The sequence below is a fragment of the Corvus kubaryi genome, unplaced genomic scaffold, assembly GCF_017639235.1.
Source record: "Corvus kubaryi isolate FWS band 111438036 unplaced genomic scaffold, C.kubaryi_AGA036_p1.0 133, whole genome shotgun sequence".
NCBI classification, from domain to species: domain Eukaryota; kingdom Metazoa; phylum Chordata; class Aves; order Passeriformes; family Corvidae; genus Corvus; species Corvus kubaryi.
Window position 1 is genome coordinate 25,262,116 of NW_024580667.1, and position 16,585 is coordinate 25,278,700.

At 37.3% G+C, this 16,585-nt stretch overlaps 1 long non-coding RNA gene across 3 annotated transcripts in view; it reads right to left on the bottom strand.

Annotated features, from left to right (window-relative positions):
• Positions 1–15,204, bottom strand: part of LOC121670089 — a 173,920-nt gene extending 158,716 nt beyond the window's left edge. The window contains exons 1-2 of one of the 3 annotated variants that reach the window (XR_006018040.1): positions 14,944–15,204; positions 14,580–14,617 (exon numbers count right to left, since the gene is read on the bottom strand). This is a non-coding gene — a long non-coding RNA (uncharacterized LOC121670089). The remainder of the gene's footprint in view (positions 1–14,579; positions 14,618–14,943) is intronic. The other 2 variants (XR_006018039.1, XR_006018041.1) reach the window with 2 other exon arrangements.
• Positions 15,205–16,585: the final 1,381 nt, after the last annotated feature.

Consider the following 16,585-nt stretch of genomic DNA (forward strand, 5'->3'; position numbering starts at 1 on the left):
AAACAAAGCAAAAAAAAAAGCCTGTTAAAGGAAATAACTCCTCTTGTTCATCCTCTTTCACGTTGGGGCTGGGTTTTTTTTGGTTTGTTTTTGGGTTTTTGTTTGGTTTCTTTTTTTTAATATTTTCTCTTTTTTTTTGTTGCTAGTTTGCTTCCATTCACATCATAGTGCATACAGAAAGACCAAGCTTAAATAGATTATTTGACTGATATTTTTCAATTTCTCTGCCAACTGACTTTCTATAAAGATAATGGTCTGCATAAAAAACTGCTTTTTCAGTCCTCCGACAGGAGCTCCTGTGAAATTGAGAGAGGTCAAAAGAAGTCAGCTGCCTTTTTCACTCCTATTTTTTATGGAAATGGGCAACAGATTGGTGAAGACGTTGCAAAGGCTCTAAGGCAATCACTTTTTCAATTTGTCCAATATTAGTTTCAATAAGAACTGAGAAGAGAAACAATTGCCAGCAGCCCCTACTTGATTTGTTAAGACTCACTCTTGTCCACTTCAAATCACCTTTGACATTTACGAGCTCAACTTTGCAAACATCATTTAAGTATTATTATTTTATCTGATGCCTCTATTATGCGAGTGCCTAGGATACCACCATGCTAAAAGTGATGCATAGGTATCAGGAACACCACTAGTGTAACATATGCAAGGTATAGGAGTTTGTTAAAATTTGTGTGTGTATATCCAAAGTCAGTGTGCAAAAAAGGGAGATGTAATTTGGCAGACATTCACACTAACTAGCATATTGATAGCAAACTAGCTTTTCCCTGCACCTGCATTCTCCTATGCAGAAACCATCTTTTTAGAACCCATAGGGCATAACAAGCAAGTAAACGCTAATAGAGATAATAATATTAAAATAAATATAGGTTTGTACTCTTTGCAGCATGCAACAGGTTGCATGCCCACAGTTTTGCAGAGTCATAGGAACAAGAAGTAAAATAAAACCATGCCAAACAAGCTAACAATGGTATTGACAAATATTCCTAGGACACAAATGCTCAGTGTGATTTACTGTGTGAGTCCAGTGCACACAGTTTAGGTGTTGGAAGAAAACGTCTATCTGAGTCAGAGAGCTTGAGATAGTGTCCAAAACAGAGAGAAAATAATATCACTGTGGGAAGGGGGGTGTTCAGTAACTCGTGCAGATTCTTACAGAAAAGATGCCCCTTTTCCTGAAGCCAAAATTGTACAACAAGTACTTTCTGCCTATGGTCTTCTGTAAGGCTGAAATTATGAGACTGTCAAAGAAAAGGGAAATTAATTGGAACAGAAATGATAGAAAAGTGGAATGGGCAATGCTGAGGACCACTTTCAGAGACCAGAGTGGCTATGTGAGTTTGATAACATACACTATATCTGCAACCAATTCCGTGTCAGGATACAGAGAGGGCCAGGATGACTTTTGCCATGTGGGACCCCAGGCAAACTATGGCACATGGTGTCCTAAATAAAATTTGAAACGGAGAAATAAATCCAAGGAACGAAAGTTATTATTTGCCTGAGATTTTGCAAATATCTGTGGGAGAATAGTAATGTTTTTGGGAATGCTCCATGGTGAGGGGAAACCTGATGATAATGGCGTTAAGCTGGACTGAGCAAAATTTCTGTAGTATTTGTAATGAGATTCTATTTGTAGCTCTTTTTAAGATTTTGCTTGCCTCATAAGTACCTAGTAACAATAAACTTCAGGCATTCTGGAATTGCACTCTTGGAATTACTCTAACATAATTTCCTACTTGTGTGTTTGAAAAAATATTTAAAAGTTTATTAAAATACTGCAATGTAAAGAGTAAATAAATACAAAATTTGTAGAGTTAATAGTAAAAAAAAGAGGTGAAGTTTTTCCCCCCCCTTTTTGACTTGGGTATGGACTAACACACGTTCTAAAGAATAAACCATCAAATATCCCCTATATATAAGCTGTCTCTCATTGGTTGCAAGTAAGCTACAAAATTTGTATTGACTGCACTGTGAAAGGATCAATGCCACTGACACCTTGATATTTGCTCCCACTTTCCATTTACTTTTCACTTGTGACTTTAAAATATAAGTGACAATGAAGCATTGTCTCTATGGTATATAAATGGGAGCTTATTTCCTGCATTTACTCTGGTTTTCTTAGGGGAAAGGGGATTTACAGTTAATAACAAATCCCGTTCCACATTTGGATTATTCCTGTGTACAGTAAAAACTCCGTGAATTTCAAATAATGCCAATTTCCATCTCAGCTGGAGAGGCGGTGGGGACTCTGGTGCACGCTTTTTATCTCAGAACTGTAAGTGCTGTGGTAAAGGACTTGGCCACAAATAATCCCACATGTCACCAAGGCTAGTGATAAGCAAATGCTTGTGGAAAGGCCCTTGCTCCCTAATCTTCACAGACCTGTCTCCCTGCACTATGACAATCTCCACAGCAGCTGAGTTGCAGTGATCAGCACAAGGCACAGTGGGTGCTGCTGTCCTGGTCTTTGCTCCCTGGGCGGTTCTGTGCACAAGTCACATGGAAATGTCCACCACCCTCGATTGCTATCAGTAATGGATGGGCATATGGAGAATGATCTAACTGAGTACCAGGTCTGTCTCTAACATTGTTTTATCAGTTGGCAGCAACTTGCAGAAGGAGCTCAGCAGACAATAGTAAACCTACACCCCAATATTACACAACTAAAATCTTCATAGGAAGGGAGAGACAAATAAATAGAAACACATTCTTCATTTTTTCTAAGAATATGTTTCTTAAGATAGGTTTTTTTTTTTTTTTAATAAAGGAAAATGAACAAGAGGATCATATTGAAACTGGAGCAAGCAAATGTTTTTAAAACTATGAAAAACTCAGATAGCAGCAGAGGCATTGTTTAGTTTATCTACTGCTCTATTCCTTCTATTTAATTGTTTTGCCAAGTTTCTTTCTTGGACATCCTTTATTAGAGTATACTAATATACATTTAATCCTAGTACAACAAATTATATATTCCCTTTAATCAGTATCTTACTCTCTGCCAACAGCATGAAGCCTAATGAAATATATCAATATTGAGGACACAAATGATGGCAGTTACTTTGCCTACAAAATAATTATAACCATTAAAGATCATTCATGTAACGTTCCAGTGGTAATGTCTAGAGAAAGGGAACAGCACAGTAGTGACATTCAAACAGGAACCCAGCACCCCCTCGCCCTGGAACCACTAATAACTTCAGCTGGAACAATTGACAGAGGGGAAATGAATCATTCCCTTTGACAAGAACAAAACCATATTAAAATGTAATAGTTTATTAAACAACTGACTTCAGAAATTAAATTACTAAATTGTGTCTCCATGTGTTTTAAGAAGTACTTTCTGATCACAATAATGGATTGCCTACAAACTTTTATCTTAGCCATCGCCTCCAGAGTTGCTGTATTTAATTATTTAAACATTGTATTAATGAAACATGTTATACTAGTAAGAAAACTACTTTTATCACAGCACATGAAAGAAAAAAAATGTGGTTTACACTACACAACTGCATTTGCATCCCCATTGCAAATAGCAAAAAAGCATCCTCTCCCTGATCCTCTCTTTCCAGCTGCTACGCAGAACTAATTTAATGGCTGCCATTGTTCTTGATTCTGACTTGATTAAAAAAAAAAAAAAAAAGAGAAAAAGAATAGAAACCATTTAAAACATTTTTATGCACCTGTTGTGCTGCATTATGACCCACTGTGATTTCAATTTATGTCACATGAGAACATGCCACTACAGCACCAGATTGTACCATGTGCAAAAACTCTAGCAGTGCTGGAAATTGATGTCATGCACATTTTACAATGCATATCTGTTCACATAATGCATAGAACACATAAATCAAGATTAAAAAGGAAAGGGAAAAGAAATTAGGCATGGCACAAATGAGGTTAGACAGAACCATTCTGATTTGTACATGTGTCCTTTTGAAGCTGGAAACCTCTGCTGCAGAACAAAGACCTCTGCCATTTGAGCTATTGAAAACCTAGTAGCAATAGTAGATTACCAACTTTTTTTGGTGGATCAACCACAAGAGGGAAGTAAGACACAAGTGGGTTTCAGGTGTTTGCTGACATTAGAGTAATACTGTAAACTAAGAAAACTTGGAAAAAATCCATGTTCTGGATCTGGTAGGACCTAATGATGGGTGTCTCTGCTTATCTCTGCTCAGTGTTGAAGTGTCTCCCTCAACTTCTTTTCTGGTCCTATCTTCTCCAGCTGCCAAGATGTCTTTCTCCTTGACCATCTGTCCCACGAGGGATAAAAGAATTTGGCAAAGTGCTCTGGAGCACGTGAAAGACCAAAACTTAGTTACTTAAATGGAAAATGCAGAAATAACAAAATATTAATCATATGAGCTTACAGTTAAGCACCTTTGAGAGCCCTTAAGAAAGAGACTTGGCTTGGAAATCTGCACTGTGAACACACTCATTGAATAATCATGTTTTGTGGAAGAAGAGTTCAAATGCACTGTGGAATCCCGTACAGAAGAATCCAACAATGCTTTTTCTTTTCACAAGGCACAAGAAAAAATATACTTTTGCAGAGCACAGTTTGCAAACTTGCAACCTCTTCGCTGGAAAAATGGCAACAATAATATTTCTCTTCCTTACGGTTGTATTGCAAATGTTAATTATTACAAAATCCTTCAAGAACTATTTGGAGAGCATTTAAAATGCTAAAAATGTTAAAAGGACATTCCTTAACTACCTAAACAGTATGTTAAAAACCCAATTGCTATTAGGTAGCAGCCCTTTACAGCCAGAAGAGCAGATGCACTGTGGATTAAACCAAATAAAAGACCCTTTTCTCAAGGAAGAAAGAACATAACCATGATATGAGTTCTGCTTGCAACCAGTGACACTTCCAGTGATGTACTGTGTCTACTTTTGACTACTCTCCTTAAAAACAGATCTGAACTATTTGGAGAGTGGACTTCAGAAGAGAATGAGAACGACCAGAAAGCAAGATCTCTGAATGAAGAGTGAGGGTATTGTAGTTATTCTATCTAAAAGTAAAGACGAATGAGAGAGAAATGATAGCAGCTGAGAGATATGTAAGAGAAAGTGAATAATCTGTATTACAAGCCCAATGTGGATAGGACAAGAAATAATAGCTTTGAGTCATAGCAAGAGGGATTTGGGTTAAACATTAAGAAAAAAAATTGTAATTGTAAGGAAGGTTAAGCACTGGGGAAGAACACTCACCTCACCTGAGGAGACGGTGGGATCTCCACCACTGGGAGATTTCAAGATTAAGTCATGCAGATATCTTTCAGGCACATTCAAGGTCCTGCTATTTACATGGACTAACTGGTAAAGAGAGTCCTGTTTCCTGGGTTTCTAAGTTGTGCTGTATCATATGTACAGATAGTGAGAAATGGTTTGTTTGCGTGAGAGCTACAGAGACCAGCCACTTAATGTGTGGAAGCCATTAATGAAAAGCAAGGTTAATGGACCTTCCAAAAATATTCATCCTCATTTCAGTGTGGGGTTTTACTGACAGGAAGAGGACCAGGAAATTAATTCTCCCTGGAAATTTCCTTCTGTGAAGTAGCCAAGCCTGCAGGATGACTTTCCCAGGATTGTTCTTCTACTTACAAGCATCTGCTGGGAAGCAGCTCACTGCAGACTGATTAGATGGGATGCTGGTGAGTTTGTGCTCCAGGAGGACAGGAAGGGACCTGAAATCTCAGAGGAAGGGTTCTGTTGTGCTATGACAGACCAGTTGCTGAGAGTCTGTGCTGAGGTCTTCTCTCTGGCTTGAAAGACAAACAGTGCTTTGAATTCTTCTGCAGACTGAAGCAGAGATTATGTGGCTGGAAAACAGCCAAGAGAAAGGAACTCTGCAGGGAAAGCATGCCTTATGGAAGACTTGTACTCAGTCAAGACACCTACTTAGCTTTAATGCCCTGCACCTGCCACATGGAATGTGTTTTAATTTCTCTCTTTCTATGAATAACCCTGGGATAGAGGAACAGTTTCAACTAAGATTTACCTATTCCTCCCAGGAAAATTGTGATTTGCCTGGGATATCAAAGAAGTCAGGCTACCTCATAGAAGTATGGCTGTGAGGGTATGTGGTCCATGTATGATATAACAAGCTGGCCTAGGATCGCTGGGTCACTACAACATGTATTATACAGGTAGCCTGTGCATAGGGAGTGGTTGTTTATCCAGGATTTCTGGGTGGTAGCTCATTGCTCTATCTTTATGGATTGTGAATGCCTGGAAATAATGAAAAAATTATTAGTGTCCATGAGTTTTGCTCAGAACAGGAAAACATATCATATCAGTCTTTTTGCAGAGCTATGGATTCAAATTTTTTAAATGCATAACGGCTTTTCACAGAAAGTGACTATCAAAGGCAGCTTTGGGCACTGTGGAGAGAAAACCTAGGCAAAAAAATCAGCTTCAGATCACTGAAAATCAACATGTATAAACATATCTAGAACTGAGATACTGGTGAGGACCAGCAGAGGTTTAGGAGAGAATGAGCTTCTTGATGAAAGTAGTGTAAAGGATGTTCTGTTGTCTCACCTGAAGGTAGAATACAACGAGAGAGTCAGGGGAAACTGTGAAGATATTGGAGGAAATCTGCATCTCTACTCAAGGGAATCAAGTCAGATTGTCCTGTTCTAGGGTTGCAAAGAAAATTGACAGACTTCCCAGAATCTTAACTCAAGAAGGTGCATTTATTACAATACTAAATTCAGGAACCATGCCATGTTAGGAGCATCTAGCGTTCTGACGTGCTTTTGGAAACTCTGAGAGCAAACTGACATGACATCCACTCCATCCACATGAAGTAAAGAATGTTGGTTTCTTGAGACCCAATGCTGTAACCACACCTGTGGTTCTTGGGGTTCTTCTTAGCAGAACCACACAAGGACTTCTCTCTTTCATCTTGTTTCTTTAATTGCACCCTTCTTAGATTACTACAAGCAAAGATGAGAAGGATTCACAGAGAGAAGGAGAAACGTGAGGAGAAGATCTCTCTTTTGGTCAGAAAATGCACAAGCGATACAGAGAAGGGGTGAATTTCAGACAGTTATTTGTGAATCTCTGGATCCTCAAATACTCATGTTCCCTTAGACTGGCAGCCTTTGAGGAGTGGCTGAAATGAATGCAATACTACCTTTGATGCACACCTGGTAGAAAGATTGCACAAAATTCTGTCCCCTTAATCATATGAGATGCCGGAGCAAAAAGTTTCCCTTCACTAGCTTTCTTTTATTTTAACGCACATAATCAATTCTATCTACCAAGGATTTTTGTCTCTGCTTTGTTTTGGGACCCTTCTCATGATTGTGTCTCTCATTTCCTCCTATTCTAGTTCACTTCCTCCTTCACTGAAGCAAAACCCAGTCCATTTTAAACAACCTACAGCCCCTGCTTTTCCCACTAGAAACCCCACACCGCATTCGTCATGGGCTGTGGTTACACATTTGGGGGCAGGGTTTACTTGAATGCCTTTCAACATAACAGGTAGAGAGGGAAGGATTTTGGAAGATTAGGATCCTGTTTGTCAGTGTACCACAATACTGCTGCTTGAGTCGTGACTGCAGGAGAGCCAGAGTCACCCTGCAATGAGGATCTGAGGCCAGATTATTGGCAGTTGCCTAGAGAGCATTTTGTTCTTTGTGTTCCAGGGAGTAAATAGCACTTTGGGTATCCGCTGACGGCCAGTCCTTCATTCGGGAGAGCGGAGGTGTGATATTACACTTCTGCTTTATCCAAGTTGTCCTCCAAGTGGTAAATATGTGTGTGTGGGTATGCACATATGTAAAGAAAACTTAAAATAATTTATGAAGGAATTACAAAATCCAAGATGCCATAATCTTACTAAAGAAAAAAAGAAAAAGAAACCAAAAAACCCCTCCCACATATGAACAGCTAAACAGTGCTGCACTTCAAAATACTACTGGGAAAAAGAAAAGCCTGCTGGTCTTAAATACAGTGATGAACTTACACTGCAATGAAACAGTATATTTGAGGACTTCAGCCAGATCAGCTACTCATATTCTCTGGTTTTGCCAACATATTATGATATGAGAAAACACCTGTAAATCATGATGTAGGAATGTACCCTGGGCTATATTCCATTCCAAAAACTTTCAATAGCCAGTATATTAAACATATAGCATACAACATGTCTGAGTGTTAGGAAATGAAGTGCAATTTTCCCTCTGCTATTGAAAGTGAGGAAGTATTCATCTTCCTCCTGCCCTACCTTTGTCCTGTCCCCTGCAGATCTCCTATGTGTCAGAGGTTCCCACAACTCTCTCTGCCTTCAGTTATTTTTAAGCAATTAATTACAGAAACACTTTTTAACCCAAACCCAAAATAGATCAGCCAAATTAAAATAGTTGTAAAGTCGGGTGATATTAGATGGACTTTAGGGTTTAAAACACAGATGTGTTTTGTGCTGAAAAGCAATATTTATGGCCAAGAAAACCTTAAAATCCTTTTTTTCTAGATAGTTGATCTACATTTACTGCCTGGACATATATTTTTCTTCATGGAAATTATTTGACAGAGGCAGCTGTAGAATATTGTATTTATGCTGTAAAAAGAGGAGTTGACAATGTATAGTATTTAGCAGCATTATGGTAAGGTAGGGATATTGCACTGCGAAACACTATTTCTTACTGAAGAATTACTATTGCCTTTAAAACAGGAAGGTAAATTGATACATTGATCTCACAACATTCCAATATCAGACACAGATACATCTTAATATATCACCAAAATATCATTCTTCCTATACTTTCTAAGGAGGCCTGTCCTCTGAATTGTCTATAAACTGCCCTCTTAGCCCTTTAATATAAATATTCTCCCCAAATTCTCAAATGTATTATGTAGAGAAAAGTACTTATTAAAATAACATGGCAGGCCTGGCTAGAACCGAGAAAATCAAGAAATTCACAGCTGAGATTGAAACTCCATCTTTGAGACACCCCATTGTGCTTTGTTGCATTTTAATAAGTGTTCATCTGACCCTCTGCCAGTTAATTATGGGGATCTTCAGAATTTTGTTCTGGCCCCCTTGCTCTTCACTACTGATGTGCTCCTTTCACTTCTATTTTTAGGGACCTTAAGGTGAGTTATCATTGTTAACCTGCTAACAGCCAGATCTATTTTGCCATTTTAGCTGATCCTACTAAAACAGGTTTTAGTCTTTTTGTCTTACCTCCCTAAAGTGCAAATTTGGACCTTAACTGAACGTCTTAATAAAAAAAAAAAAAGTGAGAGAGCAAGAGAGAGAGAGAAGAATCACAAAAAATCAGATCCCTTCTCTACCGCCAAACCCACTAAAAAGTAACTCCAAGTTTTCAGTTCTATTAGATGAAAATCGATTTATCATTTACAGTATGGCCAAAAGAGTTGAGATAGTGGTAGATCTTATTTAGCTATATGCTTTGGAGGAGTTGTTGGGTTATAATTTTACATTTTGTTTTGGGTTTTGTTGTGGTGATTGGTTTACTTTGGATTTCCCATTTGAAAATAAGAAGAGATTGTAAGAATACTGGAAATATTCCTGTGACATTACCTCTCTTGTTAACTACACAGAAGTAAGAACACTACACATACCTAGGCAAATTTTTATTCAGGAGAGAGAGAAGGAAAAAGCTGCCAACCAACCAACTAACCGAAAAAACCTATGGAAGGAAATGTTTCTTAGTGCCTCGTGTAGCTGCTCTCTGCATCAAGGTTTTTTGGGTTACTTCTGAAAGAAACATGGATTGGAGAAGGAATTAATTTACTCTGAAATTTAGTTTGTCACCCATGAGGAAATATTGCTCTGCTTGGTAAAGTAAAGGAACCTCAGGAGGGGACAGAAGTAAAACTAGACATCATTAATGAACAACTAAAATTCTGATTATTTGGAGGTTCCTCGATAAAATGAGGACAGAGACAGTTTTTTGAAACATTGTAGACAAACATCAATATTGTTATACTTGTTTGAAACAATCATCTGAATCTTCCGAGATTTGTCCATCACTAGAAAAATTTAATGAATACTATTTTGGTAGTGGAATTTTCCCATTGAATGCAAATAATTTCAAAAGTTTATTTTCAGAATGTTTCATGCTTGCTTTTGTCAGACAGCTGGTAGATGGAAAGGGTTTCAAAAATAAAGAAAATTATATACAATGAATTACCAATTGCAGTAGACACTAGGAGATTAAATGTATTTTTATTGTGAGGACATAATGCTGCTATAACCTCACCTTCTCCACCCCCATAGGGTAAAGAACACTTAATGAAGGAGAGGACACTTTTATTAATCTGTAATCCATTTCTGGTCTATATAATATCCATTAGACATTCACTGGTAATTTCTTCCATCTAACCCTTATTTTGGAGACAAAAGTATTCTTTCAACCTTTAATAAGAAAAGGCTGATAAGTGGTTGACTAATAGACACTTTCTATTTTATTTTTAATATAATCAATAACATTTTGACACACTTATATTCCCTGTTACATGGGAGGCCATTATGCCTTTTTGTTTAGAAAATCTTTCAAGATGTGCATTTCCAGGACTTCTGTTCTTTGAATATCTGTGAAACTGTACTTCTTAGAAGCAGTTTCCCTGGTGTAGCTTTTTTCTGAGAAGGTCATCCCACTGGTAGAAATCCCACTGGTGTGTATAGGTTACAAATAACACAATTTTCTGGTCAATTTTTTCCTACAGTTTCCAAACTTCCTTCTTTTCCCGCTCAGGAAATATTAGATTTCTCAGTAGCTGCTGGGCTTAGCTCTTTCGTTCTGCCTCTACTCCTAAACAAAGTTAATGCCTGCTTGTTGTCTCTGCTTTTTTAGCTTTGGTCCAAAGCTCATTTTCAGTTTACACTCAGACATTTGATCAGCTACTTAGATTGTTTTATTAAAATTTTATTTAAAACAATAATTATAGGAAGAATACCTTCTTATAGTAAAGAATACATCCTTATAGCTAAGAAAACACCTGCTTTGCTTTTTGTGAGCAAGATGGGCAACTTTCTGTAAGCCTGACACATTATCAAATGAAGGGTTAAGGGATGGCATTAATTTTTTTAAAATTCTGTTACTTCAGTGAACTTGATCAGTAAGCCTAAGATTAACTTTTGTCTTTTTTAAACAAAAAATCTAACTTTGAGTTTTGCTTTTATTATATCTAAGGAGATTGGGTAAAAATATCCCAAAGTAAAGCAATTCTGCTCCTTAACCCTGTAGGACTGTGAACACAATGGGTTCCTATGCTCTTACTTGCTGACAGGATATTACTGCTTTCCTTTGATATATAATTTTATAGTATCTGCTGCTAGTCAATTGCCCTTTGATATGCAATTTTATAGTATCTTCTACCAGTTTTTTGACCTTTTTTATTGGTGTTGGTCAAATCAGGTGTATAAAGCAAGAACATCAGTATGAGGAGTTTGAGTTGAATGAGAATGAGCTGTCTATTAATTCTGCTGATAGGTTCCAAGTTCAGTGTTATGACAGAATTCTTCCACCTTTTTCCCAAAATTTGTTTGTTAGTCTGTCTTGGCTTGCCTAAAGGGCTACTACCAAAACTTTAGGCCCTGATCTTGCAGTCAAATTTTCATGTATGGTATCCTATTGACCTCAGCAAGTTTTTAAGCAGATACTAACATCAGACAACCATGACTTTGTTCCAGGAGAATTTCCTAAGACAATCAGCTGTAAAGTTGCTGAGGAATTCAGATAGGCTGGAGATCAGCAAATGCACAGGTCATGCAGGTTTTTGTCTTCTATATGTCACAGTAACAATACTTGTCCTTGTGACATTGGTAGGGCCCAGGAACTTTGATGGCAGTGTCCTCCATCCCTATCTCTCTCATTCCCTGGATTTGTACACAGACATTTACACATGCATACATATATATATATATAAATATATATATATATATATCTACTAGCATCATGGAGCCAATTTACATACATGTATATATATTAGAACAAGTAAGCACTTGTCTCCTGAGTGTGTTCATCAAATTTCTGATTTGCTATATATTCTCTGTTTGAGATTATCCTCTTTTCTCCAAAGGATTCTGGGCATGCATATGACGTATCTCAGTCATGTCACCTCATTCAGGTAAAGCAAAAAAAGTGAGAGAAAAATGAAATAACTGAGAATTACTAAGTCCTTTGCATTAAAATATTATACACATATGTAAATCTGTTGAATTCCCAAGTATCTTGGTTTTTTGGTTTGGTTTGTTGTTTTGGTTTTTTTTTTCAATTATAGTGTGCTGGTGGTATCTGATTTGGGATTTTGGATCTGATTCCTTTCCTAAGCCACAAATATAAATAAGGAATAACTCTAAGAAGTCCACTGACAGCAACCTTATATGTCTATCAAAGGATGAAGTCTTTGTTTCTGGACTTTGGGCTGATATTTTTACAGTTTTCTTTCTGTGGAAGTGATAAATGCAAAACCAACTTCCAAAACCCACTCACCTCTTTTCCTTATCCAGAATATGGCTGCAAGATATTGCTCTAATAAGCCACCCTAAAAAAGGAACTCTGATGTCCTAAGAGCACCAGAATAAAGTTTGTGTTAATTCCTGGTTAAATACAATGGTTAGATAATTAGTAAGAAAGCTATCCAGAACAGTAAGCACATTCTGGAGTTAAGATTATTTTACTTTGCCATAATGAATATCACTCCTTTAAAAGTAGTTCATTGCCACAAATAAAGACACAATACTTCCGTTAATTTCCTTGAGTATTTTGCATAAAAATGTCATATATTTCCAACTGATACATGTGTAACCATTTATTTAATATTTTTTTATTTTCAGTTGAGCTATCTACATAATGTAAAATACTCTTTGTGCAACAAAAATCTTGCCAGGACTGTGAGTTCTGACATAAACAAACTGGGATATTCTTTCATGAAATACTGAGTTTAATTTCTCTTAAAACTTGTATGCATTTGTTGAAATGAAATTATGGTAAATGTAAAGTTGGAGCTAATTTTTTGTAAACTCTGATTAAAATGCAGAGTTGGTAACTTGGAAAACTTCCCAATCATACCTGAGGGGTGAAGCAGGAGGATTAGAGATACTGAGTGAAAACCTACAGAACAGATCATTTTCCCCACTGTATCCTTTTAAGAATCTGTAGCTCTTGTTTCTTATAAATTTAGCTACTTTATAGTATCTTTACAGCCTCAAATTCTTTTAAGAAAATATGACATCACTACAGATAGCTTCTTGAAGTTGTTCTTAAACTCCATTTGACTTTGTAAATATCTCTGAATAACAGAACATGCCGGGCTGGATCCTGCCAGGTGCAGGAAATCCTGTAGCAGTTTATCAAGGTGAATGTATGTAGCTGAAACTCAAATTTGGCTTACCCTCCCTTACATGGAGGCCAATGAATCATCTTATTTTTATCTCTTTTTCTCCAAACTTTGGTTGGATCTGCCTTCATTCCCCAACCCACATCTTTTTTTATTTTTTATTTTTTATTTTTTAATTAAAAAAGCTAAGAGGGAAGTGAATTTTCAAGACACAAAACTCTGCCATGCAAGAATCTGTGTGGTTTTGTCAAAGGCCTGCATCTCTGGCCATCTTGGATGTTCAGAGACTGATGAGGTGTGGACTTGAAGTAATATATAAAACAAAACTGGGAACAAAACTTGCTAAACTGAGCAGAGGGTGTTATAATTGACCATCTACCTTCCATAAGACCTTGCTGAATAACCTGCTGTTACTAATATCACCTACCACAAAGGCATGTTGCACACAAAAATCATAATTTTGTGTTTGTAAATCATCATGAAGACATAAATTTGCATATGATGTCAGTTCTCTATAAAGCATGCTAATTTTTTTTTTTTCTTCTTTTTTTTCTGTTAAGGATTGAATTTTTCTTTGGAGTTATAATTGTAATCTACCTTAATGAGAAAACAGGACATTTTCCATATTAAAATAAACTGTAAGCAAAACTAAAATTTGCCCTTTGTTTGAGGTAAATTTTATGCTAATTTTATTTCACATGAAAAACTTTTTCCATCCCCAAAATAATCACAGACAGGGGATAGCACAGCTTTGTCAGAGAATTACACTTTTCAGGAGTAAGTTTGCATCATAAGGAGTCTTTCAGAGGTCCTGCTGCCCTGTCCAAAAGATGCTCCAGAGGCTAAAACAGAGGTCATTCTCCAATGCCAACTCCTCCTCTGTAAGATGTGGCAGCAGCAGCAAGGAAAGTGCTGTACATTCTCTCCTGTAATGCAAACTGGCTTTAAGATAAATACCAGTATTTAGAGAAAGAAATATTTACTGATATTCCCATGCCAAACACTGCAGCTGTAACTGTACGACATGTGAAGATGGCAAAGCAGCCAGACCCCTTCTTAAGAGTGTTTTTATTTTTTTTTTTCTGCTAACTGTAATGTGTGACTGCTTTTCTGCCTAAACATATCTAAAGGGCTATGAAAACTGAAGTCCTTCAAAGCTGTTAAATGTTTCCTCAGATTCACAATAAAATTCTGCATTACAGATCTCCTAGTAAAATCTCTGAAGCATTGCAAGCGTTACTTACATAATTTTCCGTTAAGTCAGTATTTGTGTATTCAACACCTAGAAAATAAGGAAAGTGAATGTGGATAGGGAAGGGAAAAAACAAAGGCGAAGGGAGAAGGGGGCGGGAGGGGAGGGGGGGAATAGACAAACCCTACCCTGAAACAGCCATGCAGCTATTAAACATATGCCAAAGTAAACAATAGTGTGAGGGTCTGCCATAGCTTTGCCCTGCAGGTAGACGGCAGGCGGCACAGAAGGAAAGCAAATGGCAAGGAAAAGAGAAAGACGGTACAGGATGTGGATGAGATGCCGAGCCCTGAGAGCATGAACGGCCTGATTGTGATCCTCAAGTCACACCATCAGCCATGCAAAACAGGACATACCTTTCTGGCTTGCTGGTTCTGTCGGCTGAAACAAAGCAGTCCCATTCTCAGCGGGAGGCCAAATCAAAATGAAATTTTATTTAGTCTGCACTGTCCCCAGATTGGGTTTCAGAATGACTGCTTTAGGAGATAGCATGGATGTGGCTGATGCATGCTTTGCATATGAAACTGCAATAGAGGAGGAAAAAAAAATCTACATAATCAAAAAAATCTGTGCCGTGTGGATGGTAAAAACCCCTGGACGTTAGTGAAGCAGCTACAAAGGATGTTTTAAGAAATGACCTTCCTGAAAAAAAATGCACATTTGTGCTTTGCAATACTATTTTCAGTAAATACATAATAGATCACTTTGCATGTAATTATTCAGAAGCTGCCCTGAGAGACTGAAATATCAAATAATTTTTCTTTTTTTTTTTTTTTTGTTTTAATCATGAAACAAAATTACAGTTTGGGAACATATGCAGAGAAAATGTATATCTCAGGAGGATTTCTGTGCCTTGCAGTGGCTAGGAGTGATTGCACCTCAAAATCCTCTTCAATTTAATTTTTATGTCCCTGTTTCCTAGAGTACCTAAAGAAAGGCCTACTGCAGTAAAGAACATCTGCTTTTCGTACCACTGATCTAATACATTCCACCTTGCACTTTTAAGAAAGGACCCATTCTTTGATTAGACACACTTAATTTTTCAGACTGTTAATAAATAAAAAAGATCACCAACTGATCACACAGTATTTTCATTAGAAGTTAGAAATAACTTACAAAGGCAAGGAATAGTCTGCAGAAAATGCAGGGCATACACCGTGTAATGCCTTTGTTGTCAGTTATGCTGCAAATGAGATTTTCAAATAGGATTTGCAGAGGCAGGACAGTGATCAGCACAGTGCAACATCCAGGAAAGGGAAGTTGAGCACAGTATTCTGTGAAACAAGGGGGCAGAAGGGAGCCTGTTTGTAGATACATATTATTATCCATAGAAAACACTTATCACTGCTTGATTTTGCTACACCAGCTACTTGGAAGTAGGTGATACCAATAATTTTTTAAGTGCACATCTGTGTGGGAACATGTGTTTGTATTTATCTGTGTGCAGGGCATGTAAGCCTGTAGTCTGTGCACATGTCCACGCCTGGTGCTTACACTGCAAAAGACAAGCAAAAGGCAGCGCAAACAATACATGTTTTCAATTGACAGATATTTCTCTGCTGGAACATGCAGTGCTAATGTTGTGCTCTATCTAGCTTATGGACAGTTAAAGAATGGGATGGAAAAAAAACCAAAAAACCAAATATCATAAAATCTTTCAGAATGCAAAAATGCAAGATCCCAAATAAACCATACAGATAAAAACTTGCAGCAATAATGAGATACAGTGCAAATCATTCACACAATGTGCTTTCACACTGCAATGACGGAAGTCACTAACAACAATGCAACCATGTGCAGATACTCCTTGGAGAAACAATCAAGCAAATTTTGTAATTCTGTCTCCTGTGCTTTGCAGCCTGAGTTTGAGACTTGCTGGAGCAAAATGTGCAAAGATATTGGTGTTTTAAAAATTAAGCATTGGACATCATGGAAGGTAACTTCATAATGAGTTCTCATATTACTATTTAAAGCTAGAAATCCATAAGGAGCACAGTG